This window comes from Leptonychotes weddellii, chromosome 8 (genome assembly GCF_054177405.1).
Source record: "Leptonychotes weddellii isolate Sample4059 chromosome 8, ASM5417740v2, whole genome shotgun sequence".
NCBI classification, from domain to species: Eukaryota; Metazoa; Chordata; class Mammalia; order Carnivora; family Phocidae; genus Leptonychotes; species Leptonychotes weddellii.
Genome location: NC_138376.1, coordinates 16,626,232 through 16,642,769, shown reverse-complemented (window position 1 = coordinate 16,642,769; position 16,538 = coordinate 16,626,232). Strand labels below are relative to the sequence as shown.

The 16,538-nt window shown below is 46.1% G+C and overlaps 1 long non-coding RNA gene across 1 annotated transcript in view; it reads right to left on the bottom strand.

Annotated features, from left to right (window-relative positions):
- Positions 1 to 14,035, bottom strand: part of LOC115937626 (uncharacterized) — a 34,591-nt gene extending 20,556 nt beyond the window's left edge. Inside the window, exons 1-2 of the long non-coding RNA XR_014147535.1 lie at positions 13,848 to 14,035; positions 7,250 to 7,364 (exon numbers count right to left, since the gene is read on the bottom strand). This is a non-coding gene — a long non-coding RNA (uncharacterized LOC115937626). The remainder of the gene's footprint in view (positions 1 to 7,249; positions 7,365 to 13,847) is intronic.
- Positions 14,036 to 16,538: the final 2,503 nt, after the last annotated feature.

The window sequence follows — 16,538 nt, the reverse complement described above, 5'->3', positions numbered from 1 at the left end:
GCACCCGCGGCTTTCGCCCACCTCGAGTGCTAAGGATAGAGAAGCCGGGCTTGGCACACCTTTCTTTCTGGCCCCGTGTGCCTCTCAACAAAAATGAAATGAAAAAGGCACGGGCAATTGACACTTGCAGCCGCGGACAACTATAGACTCGGCACACACACGTGGAAAGACTAGGAGAGAGCGTAGGACCTACAGATTTTAAATTCCATTATTCTGAATGGAAGTGCTCTTGCCCAGAGGAAGCTCGCCCTGCTGTTTGTTTCTCTTGACACCTTCAGCCCTAAAAACAGTGTGACGACGCTAAGACAGATTTGGGTATTCCGGTGAGTGCGCATCGATCCAGCCTCTCAGCTCCGATACCCTCAGGAAGGCTTGAAACCCCCAAGAAAGACACTCTCCACCCCTGAGCGCTTGGATCTGGGGAGCTGGAAACGTGGCCGTCCCAGCAACAGCAAATCCAGCCCTTGGCCACAGCCCCGAAATAAAGCCCTGTTGAGCTGAAGCATGCCTGGGTGCTACATGCTTGTGGGTGCTGGCTAATCACCCTCTCTGATTCACACCATTATTAAACCGGCAGCCGGGGCAAGAAGCCAAATCGCCCAGGGTCCAGCGCTCTGGGCAAGATCTGAAGAGTGTACGCAGAACACACAGATGAGTAAGTCAAGAAATGGGGTCCCTGCGCCAGACGGGGCTACTCCATTTCCCTTCCCAGGGGGGGAAGAAAGCCTTGAGTAGAGCAGCATCACCCCTCTGGACCACATCGCCCCCGGCCGTCACACCCCGTGTCCACGTAGCAGAAGCAGCCCACTGGGCGCAGACACCCCTCACCAGCCCGAGCCCCTTGCGCAGCTCGGAGCGCGCAGGGGACATCAGACCCCAGTCGGCCTCGGCAGCGCTGGGGGCCCAGATCCCATGGCTCCTGCGCATGACGCCAGTTGCAACAGCGGGTTAAAGTGCACAAGCCGCCTGGTTAACCCATTGGCGGTGATAAGCTGCACCCTTCTTGGCAGATAAGCCCGGCAGGAGAGAACACATTTTACAATACCTCTGAGCTGTGCTTCCAGTGGCCTGGCGTTCAAAAGGCCCCTAACCGGTCGTTCTGGTGCTGACCCCTGATTACACGGCATTAACAGAATTTTAATATTTTTCCCAAAATAAACAGTGAACCCAGTGCTTGGCGTTTCAACATGCTGCTTCAACATCCAGCTTGTTTTTAGCAAAATAAACACCCGGTTTTCCAAGGGGTGTTTTCAGAGGTGAGGCCAAGGAGGTTCTTCTCCTTTCGAGCCGCACGTGCAATCGGGTTTGGGATCCACCAAGCAGACCCGAGAAATGTTGACTCAGTGAGTCAGCCCTGAGCCCCAGGCACCGGCAGGAGGGACACGGGTGTAGGGCTCTTCGAGAACTGAACTTTGTCCTCTAGTGGAGTGTGCAGCTGGACCGAGGATCTTCAACCAAGGATCCCAGGGCCCTCTGAGTGGGGATCGTTACTGGATTGAACTGATGTAGAGTAAGGTGGGGGAGAAGATACAAAAATGGAGCCCTTGCCTGAATGAGCTTACCGTGGAGTCAGGAAGACAAGAGAGAAACACAGAGACATTACCAGAAATACAGAGACTTGTCAGACCCCAAATGTTTCCGGGATGGTGACTGTTTAGCCAGGGGTTTTGACTGCAAAAGGAGGGCTGGGTGGGAGGCACTGTCGGTGGGTTGCAGGTTTGGAAAGGATGCTGGGGGAAGGGCACGCGAGCAGGATTTGCAAGGAACGGAAAACAGGATTCCGTCCTATGAGCTCCATTCTTTCTACACACCCCCCTGGGTAATCTTACCCACAGCTCCAAGCACCACCTCAACACAGTGACTCACAGATACATGTCTGCAGCCTGGTCCTTTCTCCCCAGCCCCAGATTCCAATGGTCCAAGAGGTCATTTCCCCGCCGTCCCAACTAGGGACTCTAGCCATCTTTGTCTTCTAGCTGTACCTGCATTGGTTCTTCTCTTAGCTCCCATCTCTGGGCACCTACAAAAGGGAGATACCCAAACCAGACAACCCCGGGTTTCTCCTGCACCGCCCCTTCGCCTTCCCGGGCTCCCGGGCAAGCCTGGCCAGTTATGCCTTCGATTGGCCCACAAGCCAGCATCCCCTTTCCACCCTGGGTGTATTGTGTCTTTGTCTCAGGTCTTCGTTGTTTCTGTTGCCTTCTGTCTGGTCTCCAGACTGCAGCCTCCGTGCCCTCCGATGTTTCTCGGGAGGTTGTCTTGCTATGACAAGGGCCTTCTCATGCAACCTTCCACGCTGGCTCCTAGCGAGAACACATGAAGTCCTCCCTCCAGAGCATGACCTGGGCTTTACCCCAAGGCACCAAACTTTAGGGTGCAGTATTTTAAAATGAGGATTTTTAAAGCTTCGAGGGTACTTAGCAAGACACATTCGTTGTAATAGGAAGCTGCCAGATGGTGCATATTGTTAATGACACCCATTGTGGGCTACCCAACAACACCTCTAGCTGACTATGTAGTCCCGTGCCCTGTTGCCAGAGCAGAGTTTGTGCTCTGCCGGTGAGACTTTCAAAAACAGGCCCATTTATCTTTTAGCCTCCGGGTGTACGGAGTTCCACCCAGTTCCGAAGCACTAGAGGGTGCCTGGATGGGCCGAGCTCTCTCCCACCTCCGTGCTGTGCACAGGAAACCCTTTTCCTCTCAGATTCCACTAGTGACTCCGTGAATCTCAACCAGGGGCAATCTTATTCCTCAGGGCACAGCTGGCTGTGCCTGGAGGCATTTTTTTATTGATACAACCTGGAGAGAAGAGGGTTGCTACGACCGTCACCCGGTAGAGAGGCCAGACTCCACATCCCACCCTGTAGAGGACAACGAAGAATGATCTGGTCCAAAATGCCAACAGTTCCAAGGATGAGAAACCCTGGTCTAGATTCAGCTCAATCCTCATTCGCCCCGCTTCCCAAACGCTGTCCTTTCCTCCATGAAAGAGAGAGAAGCAGCCTCCCCAAATCTCGTCCGAATCTGTACAGTAACAATTATCACTTTGCATGTAACTATTCACTTCTCAGCCTTTTCCCGAAGCTTCTTGAAGGCAAAGAATTTGTCTTCTTCTCCTTACGCCACCAGGACACGGTAGGAGGGCAAGGTCTCAGGGAATGATAGGCCAAAAGAGATCCGAGTCAGATCCAGGCCACAAAGTATTGTACAATGCACCAGAATGATGTCTACCCCGCCTCCCCAAGAGTCACATCATCTCTTATTGACACCACCATTAGTGGCATTTGATATATAAACGCCACAGTGCGCTAAGTATCACAGAGAACTAGAATGTAGACATGGGTTGTTTGCTTCAGCTTACACAATAGAATTTGCTGGCAAACCAGTACACCAAGGTCAAAAGAGTATTTTAAACACCAACAATTACCCTCAACCAATCACAAAACTATATACATGTGCACTCTGGGTACTTGGGCTACCTTCTGAAAAGTGAAGAAGTAGAGGAAGGAACATCAGTCAGAAGAATAAATTCCTGGAGAGATTGTAAAAACAGAAAGAGCCCTCAGAAGCCCAGGACGTATGACCCTCCTTCTCGGCCACAGAGCTGTGAACACTTAGGTATAAAATGTGTGGACAGAAAAAGGCAAAATCTCCTTCAAGCAGAGTTCCTCCACCCAGCTAACTCACCCAGATTCCAGAAAGCTAATGAAAGTCAGTTGGTAGAAAAGCAAATGTGTGAAAATGTATGAAAAAGCAAGGAAAACATTTTCGAAAATCTGCTTTGGTCCCACCCAGCTCAACCAAGTGTCTTCTGGATGCCACCCCGAAGGATGCTCAAGAGGCCGGGCACCCACACACCCCCATCACAGACACTGTCATTGTCGGAAGGTTCTTTATCCAAGAGCTGGGCAACCGCTCAGCCCGCTGGAGGAATGGAGCTCACAATAAGAAAATACATTAATATCAAAATGTGAAGCCAACAGGCTATAAGAAAAAGAAAAACAGACTCGATACCAGAGAAGCTCATTGGAGATCATGGACCCCTCAACTTTACCGCAAATGGATTTCCTGTTCTGTTTGCAAAGGGATCAAGAAAGATGTCCATGCCGAAAGTGTGTGTGTTGAGAGCCTCAGGGTCACTGCTGACTCCAAGTGGCCCACATGGGAGCACACAGAAGGGCAAAGAGTGGGGACACATGCTCTCCTCCCTGAGGAATGCAGCTTCTTCACAGAACTCTGCTCCTATGGTAACCACCACAGACCACCAGGAGTCCCTTCAAGATGAATGGATGTGTTAGCAAGAGATTGATGTTGTGCTGCGACGATTGTGTTGGATAGAGTGTCACATAGGAAGACTGTATCAGATAAGAATATCCCTTGTGGATTAAAATCGTAAATGAGCAGGGTTGCACCCAGCATCAGGGCTGCATGGAGAACAAGCCCATGCCCAATGCCCGGGGCGGGGCAACAGGTGCGGGGAAGGGTTGCCCTGCTCCTTCTCCCCAGCAAGCCCAGGATTAGTGTTTGTTCCTCATGGGTCTTCAGTCCTCTCCCACTGGCTTCTAGACTATCTTGTCAGGGTACAGAAGGGTCCCTCTTAGGGGCTGGGCCTCCCCAGGGCTCAGCCAGACAGGACCTGCCAATCTCCATCTAGTCCAGGAGGAGAGTCAGCTGCTTCACTGGACCATAAACATAGTCGGTGCTCTGGGCAAAGCAGAGAGTCACTGTAAAGACTAGCGTTCTGCTTGTCACTGGCAAGTACTACAGCAATCACACTTCAAAATCTAAAACAGCACATGGAAGTAAATTCTCCCGCCCCACACCCTGCCCAGATTTGCAAGGGGGAGAGTAGCTGATACACCAGTGGTTGTCAAACCTAGGCGGAAAGCATCTGTTTCATTCGGGAAAACACTTACTGAGCATCTTCTATATGCTACTCTCCAAACTTGGCACAGTTTATAGAATTTTAAGTTAAAGAAAAAGGATATACTTATTTGATTTCAAGCACAAAGAGAAAAAACTTAAGATTTAGGAAGAATTTTCCCTAATAAGCTCAACAAACTCTTGTGGAATAAATCAGGAAATAATAGATTTTGTTCCTGGATGTGTAAATGGAATATCATGTTTGGGCATAAGGACACAGTCTTTCTTTATCAGAAGAGAAGCTCACTTTCAATAGAGCATAGAGTTTGGTTGTCTTTGATCAAATATTTTTTTAAATTTAAATGCAATTAGCCAACGTATAGTACATCACTAGTTTCAGATGTAGTGTTCAATGATTCATTAGTTGCGTATAACATCCAGTGCTCATCACATCACGTGCCCTCCTTAATGTCCATCACCCGGTTGCCCCATCCCCCACCCACCTCCCTTTCCGCAACCCTCAGCTTGTTTCCCAGAGTCAAGAGTCTCGTATGATTTGTCTCCCTCTCTGATTTCTTCCCCTTCCAATTTTCCCTCCCTTCCCCTATTGTCCCCTGCACTATTCCTTATGTTCCACATATGAGTGAAACCGTATGATAATTGTGTTTCTCTGATTGACTTATTTCACTTAGCATAATCCCCTCCAGTTCTATCCATGTTGATGTAAAAATATCTGTATATTTACGTATTTGATTTCCTAAACCCAAAACTATTTTACTTCCTATCTGGTTGGATGTGAAAACAAGAAGAAAATACATCTTTCAGGGCGCCTGGGTGGCTCAGTCAGTGAGGCGTCTGCCTTCAGCTCAGGTCATGATCCCAGGGTCCTGGGATCGAGCCCCAAGTCAGGCTCCGTGCTCAGTGGGGAGCCTGCTTCTCCCTCTCCCTCTGCGCGCCCCCATGCTCTTTCTTGCTCTCGCTCTCTCAAATAAATAAATAAATAAAAATCTAAAAAAAAAAAAAGAAAATATATCTTTCTACGGTGCATAATGGCCCATGTGCTGTGGTATTTTTAGAATGTGTACCTGACATTTAATTACAGCTTTAATTGAGCATCTGAATGTGCCAAATAAATCACCACACCCATGACAAAGATGCCTAGTATTGCTGGTAAGAAGATAAAATGATTCAGCCACTGGGAAAAAGTTTGGTGGTTCCTGAAAAGGTTAAACCATCGAGGTTCCCTATGACCCAGCAATTCCACTGTTGGGTATCTACCCAAAAGAACTGAAAGCAGGGACTCAAACACTCATACAGATTTTTATACACCAATATTCACAGTAGCATTACTCACAACGGCCAAAAGATGGAAACAACCCAAGTGTCCATCCACAGAGGAATAGATAAACAAAATGTGACATACACATACGATGGAACATGGTTCAACCTGAAAACAGAAGGAATTTCTGACACACGCTACTACATGGATGAACCTTAAGGACATTATGCTCCGTGAATAGCCAGACACAAAAGGACAAAGCTTGTCCTTTTCCCACAGATATGAAGTACTTAGAAGAGTGAAATTTTCAGATTCATAGAGACAGAAGATAGACTGGTGGTGGCCAAAGACTAGAGGGGGAACAAGGGGGAGTTAGGGTTTAATGGGGACAGAGTTTCAGTCTGGGAAGATGAAAATGTTCTGGAGACAGTGGTGGTGATGGTTTCATAACACTGTGAATGTACTTAAAGCCCCCGAAACATATACTTAAAAATGATTAAGATGGTAAATTTTATGTATGTATATTTTACCACTAAAAAAAAGAGAGAGAGAGAGGAAAAATGGTGCCTACCCTGAGGATAATCCTCCCTCCCGTTGAGAACAACCCACCAAACCATTAATGCCTGTGGCCACACTGGCCCTCATCTTCCCACCCAGACCTTTAAAACCGTCACTCTCAAAGATAGGTGACAGGTCAATGCTCAGAAAGAGGATGAGATCTCACCCCAGCTAGGTCAGATTAACATATTTCATCACGGAAAGAGAAAAGACCAGAAGAGGGCTCATTTTCCATCACTGAATTAGTAACCCCAGCAGCGCTGGTAGAAGCCAAAGTGCTTGAATACCTAGTATAGACCACCTCCAGGACAAAGGGGATGCTCTCTTCCTAGCTTCCCAAGGCCTTTCTGGGTTAAGACAACATGAGGCAGTCCCTCTTGACCTCAACTGTTAAAATTACGAGGGAGAGGTGGGGTGTCGGTGTGGGGCTGGGAGAGGAAAGGGGTTAGCAGGGAGCGAAGAGGAGAGGCAGAAAGACAGATAAACTCATGTCAACCCCTGAGAACAACAAACTGGAAGCAGAGCATAACCATTGTGTCCGTGACTTACTGGTCCAAGAAGTCAGGGTCGCAGGAAGGAAGGAGGGCATTCGTGTTTCTCTGAATCCTTTCCACAGAATTGTAGCCTCTTATCTTCAACCAGCATTGGACACCACTTATCACAGCTGGGAAAAAAAAAAAGTTTGTATCAGCCCCAGAGGCTCTAACAACATATAGGGAGAACGGATGGGTCAGTTCAGGGTGAGAAGTACAAGGAGTTTTTTCCAAAGACTACCCATCGTGGTGCACTTGTACCTTTTCTGCTGAACTCTCTGGCATTTCCACCTGCTTCTAGAATGCAAAGCAGCAGGAAGACAAGACCCAAGCCTATTCTCCACACTTCATGATGCAAACAAATGTGTGCACTTAATTAAAACAAATTTCTACACGCTGTTTTTGTTACCCCTTCAACAAAAATATAAAAATTTAAAACAAGAAGATGCCCAAGAAAGCATTCTCTAAGTTGTACATTGCCATGTAAACCTTGATTTTCTTCTGTACTGGTCTGCTGGAACTGCCATAACAAAAGACCGCAGACCAGATGACTTAAACAACAGACATTTCTTTTTTCCGCAGTTCTGGAAGTCCAAGAGCAAGGAGCCAGCAGGGTTGGTTTCCCATGAGGCCTCTCTTCCTGGCTTGCAGATGGCCACCTTCTCACTCTGTGCTTAGATGGCTTTTCCCCGTGCTTATGCAGAGGGGGAGAGAGATCTCTGCTGGTTCTCCCTCTTCTTACAAGGACACTAGTCCTATGGAATTGGGGCCCACCCTCATGACCCCATTTAACGTTGATTACCTCCTTAAAGGCCCTTTGTCCCAATACAGTCACACTGGGGGTTAGGGTTTCAACATCGGAATTGGGGAACATAATTCAGTCCAAAACAACTTTGCATAGAAGTCTACCACTTTCAAAGCACTTTCGTGTACATTATCATTTTTAACCCTCACCACAAACCTGGAGATAGGCAAGGCAGGTGTCACCCCATGGTACGGAGGAGGAAGCTGGGTGTTGGGGGTTCCACACCTCACCTGGGGACATGAAACTGCTAAGTGGCAGAGCTAGAATTCAAGACCAGGGCTGCGGGACTCCAGAATCCTTAACTGAAGTAAAGAATTTCACTGGTTCAATTAAAAACATATATATTTAGTGCTTTCTACGACACTTTGTTGGGGCAAAGTCCAAACACGAGAGGCCCCTCATAGAACGAAAAGCATGTGGCCTTGGAAGACAGAAATGTGTGCATGTGCATGTGTGTCCAAGGTGTATTTCACTTTCCTGCCCATTCACCTCCGTTCGTATACTACTTTTCCTCCTGGACCTACTTTATGTGACCTCTTCTCCCCCAAAGCCTTGTAGCCCATGCTGAACTTGCTCTCCTCTGAGATATTGGTCTCTAACACTCTTTTGAGAACAAATCCCTTTCTGTCTAGAAAGGGATTCTAATTTGCACGTCTTTATAGCCCGTTTCCCCAGCCTCAGCCATTCCCACCTGGATGTAAGACTGACTCTGCTCTGCAGCTTGCCTGATCACAACAGTGCAGATTTGTTTTTAAAAGTTTTCCCTGAGGGGCGCCTGGGGGGCTCAGTCGGTTAAGGGTCTGCCTTCAGCTCAGGTCATGATCCCGGGGTCCTGGGATCCAATCCTGCATCAGGCTCCTTGCTCAGCAGGGAGTCCGCTTCTCCCTCTCGCTCTCCCTCTGTGGGCTCGCTCTCTCTCGCTCTCTCTCTCAAATAAATAAATAAATCTTAAAAAAAAAAGTTTTCCCCGAATCTCAGATATCTGCTGAGAATAAATTATTTTATTGCTAACAGCCTAAATCTCAGTGACATAAAAATGTCCTTCTCCCAAGGTCGAAAAAACACAAAACAAAGGGCTATAAATCCCCACTGTCCCTGAATCAAGATGCCACCTTCTCCACCATCCAGGACATGCACTCCCATATGAGTGTTTTTGCTTTCTTCTAAGAGATTTTCCAGAATGAAGAGTTCCTACAAGCTGGAAGCTCCTGAGTGTGCACAGACAGAGTAAATGTCCCCTCCCATAGTGCATTATTGTGTAATTATATACAGTCCAAGAACAAAGTGCCTGAAGCATTAGTGATCTGACAATGTGTTCAATTCCAGACACGAACACATGAATCCCTGCTCTCCTCCAGGGAGGTAAGCCCTGTGTGCGCTTCCTCGCTCTGGCCTCTACCAAACGCTGGAGCGCTGAAGAAACAGACGTGCAGTTAGCTAATACTGGAGTTGGGCATGCTCTATAAAAGCTATCTCTAAAAGTTTATCTCCTTTGGGTTAATAAATGCTCTTTGAGAGGGACGCCTGGGTGGCTCAGTCGGTTAAGCGTCTGCCTTTGGCTCAGGTCATGATCTCAGGGTCCTGGGATTGAGTCCCGCATCGGGCTCCCTGCTCAGCGAGGAGCCTGCTTCTCCCTCTGCCTGCCACTCCCCCTGCTTGTGCTTTCTCTCTCTCTCCCTAATAAATAAATAAAAATAAAAAAATAAATACTCTTTGAGATTATAATATCATCAGGTAAACGAAATGCAACAGGTTCTTCTGATTAAAACAGGTTATGTTTTCAAAGTTGTTTTTAAGTTTTAGGTAAGGCAACTATCCTGGTTTGCCTACAACCGTGGAACATCCCAGGATGCAGGAATTTCAGTGTTAAAACTGGCGAGAGTCCTGGGCAAACCGAGATGGTGGATCACCCTATTAAATGATGTGAGACTGGGAACCTATTACAGAAAGCATAACCTTTGTGTGTGGTCGGTGGGGGGGGCGCTTTGTGGTTATTTCATTTTTCTGTACTCATTCCTACGTTCGTCCTAAGACAAGGACACTATCAGCAGCTTCGTAACTCTGTAGTGAGAGCTTAGGTATTCGGTCTGAGTGTATAGTCAGTGGAGTGTTAGGAGGCGCACCAGGCAAGTGACCCCTGGGGTCAGAGCAGAGGGGAATCTGGAGCCCAGAGACCCAAACTGTGCCAGAGGGTACAATCCAGGAGCCATTCCAACATCTGGAACATGGCTGAGAACCTAGAGATATGAAGGGAAATAAAAGACCTCGGGGGAACCAAAATCAGTATCACAGTCTCACGTAAAAGAGCTCCTGCCAGACCATTCCTTAGAGCCTGATTCTAGGACAGTTGGTTTATCTATGTTCCCCTGAAACACAGAATCCAAAATCAGCAACAGAAATGCCACAAAGTAGGCACAATGTGGGCAGAAAGGTGTGTCTACCATCAATCTAATGGCAATAGAGAGAACATAACGGTAAAAAGAAAGGATCGGTCTGGTGTCATTTACCATAAGTAACGCCTTGACCTTGTGGGTCCCTGATAAGAGTCAAATGTTCTGCTCTCACAGATGCCACCCTCCAAGGTCACAGGATGCCTTAATGCCTCTCAGATTTTCAAGGTCACTCACTCATACTTGGAGAATGGATGTATGAATTGTCCTACATTAGAATACTTCCGGGCAATGAAAGGAACAAACCATTGCTAAGCGGACGATCTCAAAAACATTATGACATGAGGGGGGAAGGCAGCTACTGAAGAGTTCATACTATATGATTTCATTTATAAAAAATTCTAGAACAGGCAAAGTTAACCCGTGATGATAGACATCACAAAGTGGGTCATTCTTAAAGGCAATGGGCCTTTCTTTGACTGGAAAGAAGACATGAAGACTCTTTCTGAGGTGACAGAAACATTCTGTCTTGGTTGGGGAGGTGGTTACACAGGTGTATACCAATTGTCTAATGTATCAACCTAAACGCTTCAGACCTGCACATTTTATTATTTATTAAGTATACACCATTTAAAAATAGTTTCTGAAACACATTTATTGATAGCATTTTTTCTAAATCAAAAGTAACACATACCATGTCAACTATCTGCTTAAAAATCAAAAATCAAAACAGTTTCTTAAAATAATACAGTCAGGGTGCCTGGATGGCTCAGTAGGTTAAGTGTCCGACTCTTGATTTCAGCTGAGGTCACGATCTCAGGGTCGTGAGGTCAAGCCCGGCATCAGGCTCCATGCTGAGCGTGGAGCCTGCTTGAGATTCTCTCTCTCCTTCTCCCTCTGCCCCCTCCCCACTTGTTCTCTCTCTCTCTCTCTTTGAAAAAAATAAATAAACAAAAATAATACAATTACTCAAGGTTCATTCACAAGTACATAGTATGTCTCATCAGCCCCTCCTACATGCCTGGCATTGTGCTCGCCCCTGGGAATACAAAGAGGAATAAATATTATCCCTGCCTTCCTACTACTGACAGGTAGATGCAAGGCCAGATGCTCCCAATATAACGTGATAAGGTGTGAATAAGAAGAGAGAGGTAGGGAAGGAGGTAGTTGGGAATCTGGGAAGACTTACCAGCACCAGCGACATTTGAGCTGAGATGTAGAGAATGCAGTTACCACCAAGAGGATGGAGAAGTGTAAGATGAAGAATTGCAGGCAGAAACGGCATTTGCAAAGAGAGGCACAAAGGGTAGTTTTATTGGAGAACAGGGAACCCAGGGCAGCTGGTGCATGGAGTACAGGAGAGAAACAAAAGATGAAATTGAGAAGACACAATGGGGCCAGACAGTGAGAGGCATTTGGACTTTATCCGATGGCCAACAGGGAGCCCGTGAGAGTGAATGATCGGGATGGTTTTATCATTAGATCACTCTCTGCAGCAATGTGGAGGGTAGCCTGGAAGGGGCCGATGATAGGGCAAAGACACTGGTTACCCTGTGCCTGGTGATGGATATTAACTGGACTAACTGCGGTGATCATTCCAAGGTGTAGACAAATACTGAATCATTATTGTTGTATACCTGAAATTCATATAATATTACATGTCAATTGTACCAAAAACATAAAAATAAGATTATAAAGGTCCCCTCTTTTTAACACACCAATTAAATTTTGTAAATGTAATTATAAGAGAGAGTGTTACTGACTGAAAACGCCAGAGACACACAGAGATGAGTGTGTGTGCCCAGTGAGCACTGCTGTGAACTCCAGGAGAGCTAAGGGAGGAACACACTAAGGCAGTAGGTAAGGGGATGGGGCTTTTCTGGCAGAAAACAAAAATCCATAGGATTTAGCAACATCGAGAATAAGAAAAGGGGAACAGCTGGAGACAACTTTAAGACACTCGGCTAGAGCATTTAGCCCAGAGGTGACTTTTTTTTTTAAGATTTTGTTTATTTATTTGTCAGAGAGAAAGAGACTGAGCACAAGCAGGGGGAGTGGCGGGCAGAGGGAGAAGCAGGCTCTTTGCTGAGCAGGGAGCCCGACATGCAGGGCTCGATCCCAGGCCCCTGGGATCATGACCTGAGCCGAAGGCAGACACTTAACCTACTGAGCCACCCAGGCGCCCCAGCCAGAGGTGACTTCCTTTAACGAGATCACAACTACGGGCAGAAGGGTTCGCCGTGAGAGCGAGGAGGGCTTGAAGTGCCTGCAGGACTTCAGCTGCACCTGTCTGGCTGATGTCCGGAATAAACATCGGAAGGAGTTTGGAAGGCAGTGATGGACCAGACGAGAAGCTGGAGATCCATCCCCCCAAATGCCACCCAGTTCAGCCAGAGCTCAAAATGTTGATGAGGGTGGGGTGAATCTGGCCTCATCAAAGTCTTGCTGGGGACGCCTGCATGGCTCAGTTGGTTAAGCATCTGCCTTCAGCTCAGGTCATGATCTCAGGGTCCTGGGATCGAGCCCCGCATCGGGCTCCTTGCTCAGCGGGAAGTCTGCTTCTCCCTCTACCTCTGCTCTCTCTCTCTCTCTGACAAATAAATAAATAAAATCTTAAAAAAAAAAAAAAGAAAAAGAGAAAGACTTGCTGAAGCATTTGGAACTGAGAACACCTGTCCGTGCACAGGTAGGGCTAGCAAGGAGAGCATGGGCTTTGGAATCAGGAGACCTGGGCTCCAATTCTAGCACTCCACTGGGAGTACGGGGAAGGCTAGCAGAACAGGGGAGGAAGGGAAGAGCAGACAGAGAGAAAGGAGAAGGGTAAAGCCATCCCCGAGAGGGGTGCTCCTTCCACCACTGTCCTCCACCTGAAACCACTCCTCCTCCGGATGCAGGAAACACAGCAGAGTGGCCCCGCCAGCTTGTTGAGCACTAGGGAGTTGAGAGCAGTCACGGGCCCAGTAAAAAGAGACACGGGCATTGGATAAGCCCAAGCCTTAGTGCTTTTGAACAAGAAAAGTTGCCGAATTTCTGGGATCCGCTACAAAAAGAAAATGTGAGGCTTTCTGTTAAAAAAAAAAAAAAAAACAATTCAGAATTTCAAGCTGTTAATAGTGCATTAAACCAAACACGGGGCTTTTCTAAGCTCAGAGATCAGTGCAACCGCACAGACCACACATCCATGAACTTGGACAGTTTAATAATCTCTCTGAACGTTAAAATACCCCTCTCTACAGCAAAGATAATGGTCCTTACTGCACGACGTGCTGAGGGGGGATTCGATGTTAACCATGTGTGTGAGACGAGCCTGACCCCATCAGTGCTCAGTACCTGGTGGGATTTTTCTCGCCACTGCTCAGCTCCATTTGCCCTCAGAACCAACCGTGGTCTCTAGGCAGCAGGCTTCCTAGGGCACTTACCCCACATCTCCATAGAAAGTAGTCAGTGGTAGTCCTGGCTTGCCTAGGGAAAAAAGTTTGCAGACGAGGCCCTCATTAAATGATACGCGTCAGACACTCTTAGCAAATATAACTGCAAAAACAGGAAACAAGGCAATGTTCAAGGAAGCTTCCCTCCCCGAGGAGACACCTCCATTTGTCATGTTTCATTGCCCACACTGTATTGCCAGGCCCTTGTGTGTCGTGCTATAAATAACATATTCTACCAGGAGCCCTTGGCTGGGACAGAAACGAGGAGTCCGTTTACCGAGAAGAGCAGACAGATGTCGTACATCGCGAAATTGTCCGCTTCCGCTGCTGATTCAATCCTCATGCGACTCGGGCCACGCAAGGATGGAAGAGAACGGTGTTCTTTTTTTGGTTTTGTTTATGTTTATCATCTAGAAGGTTATTGTTTTGTCTTTAACACTTAGGATTTTTTTTGGCGGGGGTAGGGGGGTGGTGGAGGGTTATGGCAAAGGAGGGATCTAAATTACATTTTTCTGTGTAGATATCCTGCAGGCCCAACCCTATTTATTGAAAAGACAGTCTTGCCCTGCCCGGCAGGAATCCCAGTTTTTATAAATTTGAGCATTAATTGAATCTTGGGTTGGATGTGCTAATATATTTTTCTCCTGTGATCTTCCAGGAGTTTTATAGTTTCCTGTTTCACATTTAGTCTGTGATCCATTTGGAGTTCATCTTGGAAAAGGGTATCAGGTCTGTGTCTAGATTCATTTTTTTCTTTTTTTTGTATGTGAATGTTCAGTTGCTTCAGCACCATTTGTTGAAACGAATTTATTTTTGTAATATATGTTAAAATAAACATATTCTGGGCACCTGGGTAGCTCAGTCGGTTAAGCATCTGCTTTCGGCTCAGGTCATGATCTCAGGGTCCTGCGACTGAGTCCCACATCGGGCTCCCTGCTTCGCGGGAAGCCTGCTTCTCCGCCTCCCGCTCCTCCTGCTTGTGTTCCCTCTCTCGCTGTGTCTCTCTCTGTCAAATAAATAAGATCTTTAAAAATAAATAAATAAACAATGAATCATGGAACACTACATCAAAAACTAATGATGTAATGTATGGTGATTAACATAACAATAAAAATTTAAAAATAAATAAATAAATAAAATAAACATATTCTTATGGAAACAAGACACATTTAATCAGCATTAAACCACTTAAAATCATGTCACATTCCAGGCTTTCGGATCCTCGCAGCAGTATGGCAAGGGAACAGCAGTGAATAAGGGAGGTTTATCTGAAGGAGTGAGTTTTCTTAAAAATCTTCAAGAATTTATTATATAAGAAGTTCTTAGGGGCACCTGGGTGGCTCCATCAGTTAAACATCTACCTTCGGCTCAGGTCATGATCCCAGGGTCCTGGGATAGAGCTCCCTGATCAGTGGAGAGTCTGCTTCACCCTTTCCCTCTCCCTCTGCCTCTCTCTCTCTCTTTCTCTCTCTCATGAATAAATAAATAAAATCTTTAAAAAAAGAGATTTATTTAAAAAAATAATAATAATCCTGTTTTGTACTTTTAATTTTTACTTGATATGTTCCTAACAGCTCTTTGTGTCAATAAGTGATATTTTTACATCATCATCTTGATGGATGCCGACACATGATATGCTAACTGGCCTACACCTCCTCCCTTTCCTGAACACAGATTCTCTCCACCTCTTTAAGCTTCTGCCTTCCAGATTCCTGTTTTAATGGTACCCACCACTATGGCTTAAGAAATAAATCCAAAGTCCTCCCTTTGTGTTTCCTTTCCTAATCCCATTTCCTTTCCTACCTCTGAGTAACCATTATTCTAAAGTTAGTGCTGCTTCTCATTCCCCATGCATGAATCTACCCCCATTACTATCTCCAACTGTATCCATTTAACAATGTATTGTATGGCTTTGTAGGCTTTAAATCTATCCTACTGTATACATTCTTCTGCAGGTTGCTTTCTTCACTCACAATGATGCTGCTAAGTTTTATCCATGTTGTTGTATGTAACTTTCATTTATTCATTTTTAACTGCTATCTGGTATTTCATTATATGAGTTGACTCATTCATTTCCTACTGATAGTAAAGATAAAGAATGATGCTATCTTCTGGTATAATCTGTAGGAGTTTCTTTAGAGTCCATACCCAGGACCAGAATTGCAGGGTTGAAGGGTGTATGTATCTTTTTTTATTATTCAATTTAAACTAAAACTAAAACCAGAAAAAAAAACAGTTCACCCATTTCTCCCACCCCAACCTCGTGCCTCTGGCAACCACTCATCTTTTCTCTGTATCTATGAGCTTAGTTTATTACAGACCTATTTTTTTCTAGATTCCACATGTAAGAGAGATCATATGGTATTTGTCTTTCTCTGTGGTAGCTATTTCGTTTAGCATTATGCCCTCAAGGTCCATCCATGTTGTTGCAAATGGCAAGATTTCATTCTTGTTTTGTGGCTGAGTAACATTTCATTACATATGTATATGCCACAAATTTTTTTTATCAATTCATCCATCAATGGACACAGGCTGGGGGTGCCTGAGTGGCTCAGTCAGTTAAGCATCTGACTCTTGATTTTGGCTCAGGTCATGATCTCAGGGTCATGAAATTGAGCCCTGTGTCGGGTTCCATGCTCAGTGCAGAGTCTGCTTGAGATTCTCTCTCTCCTTCTGCCCTTC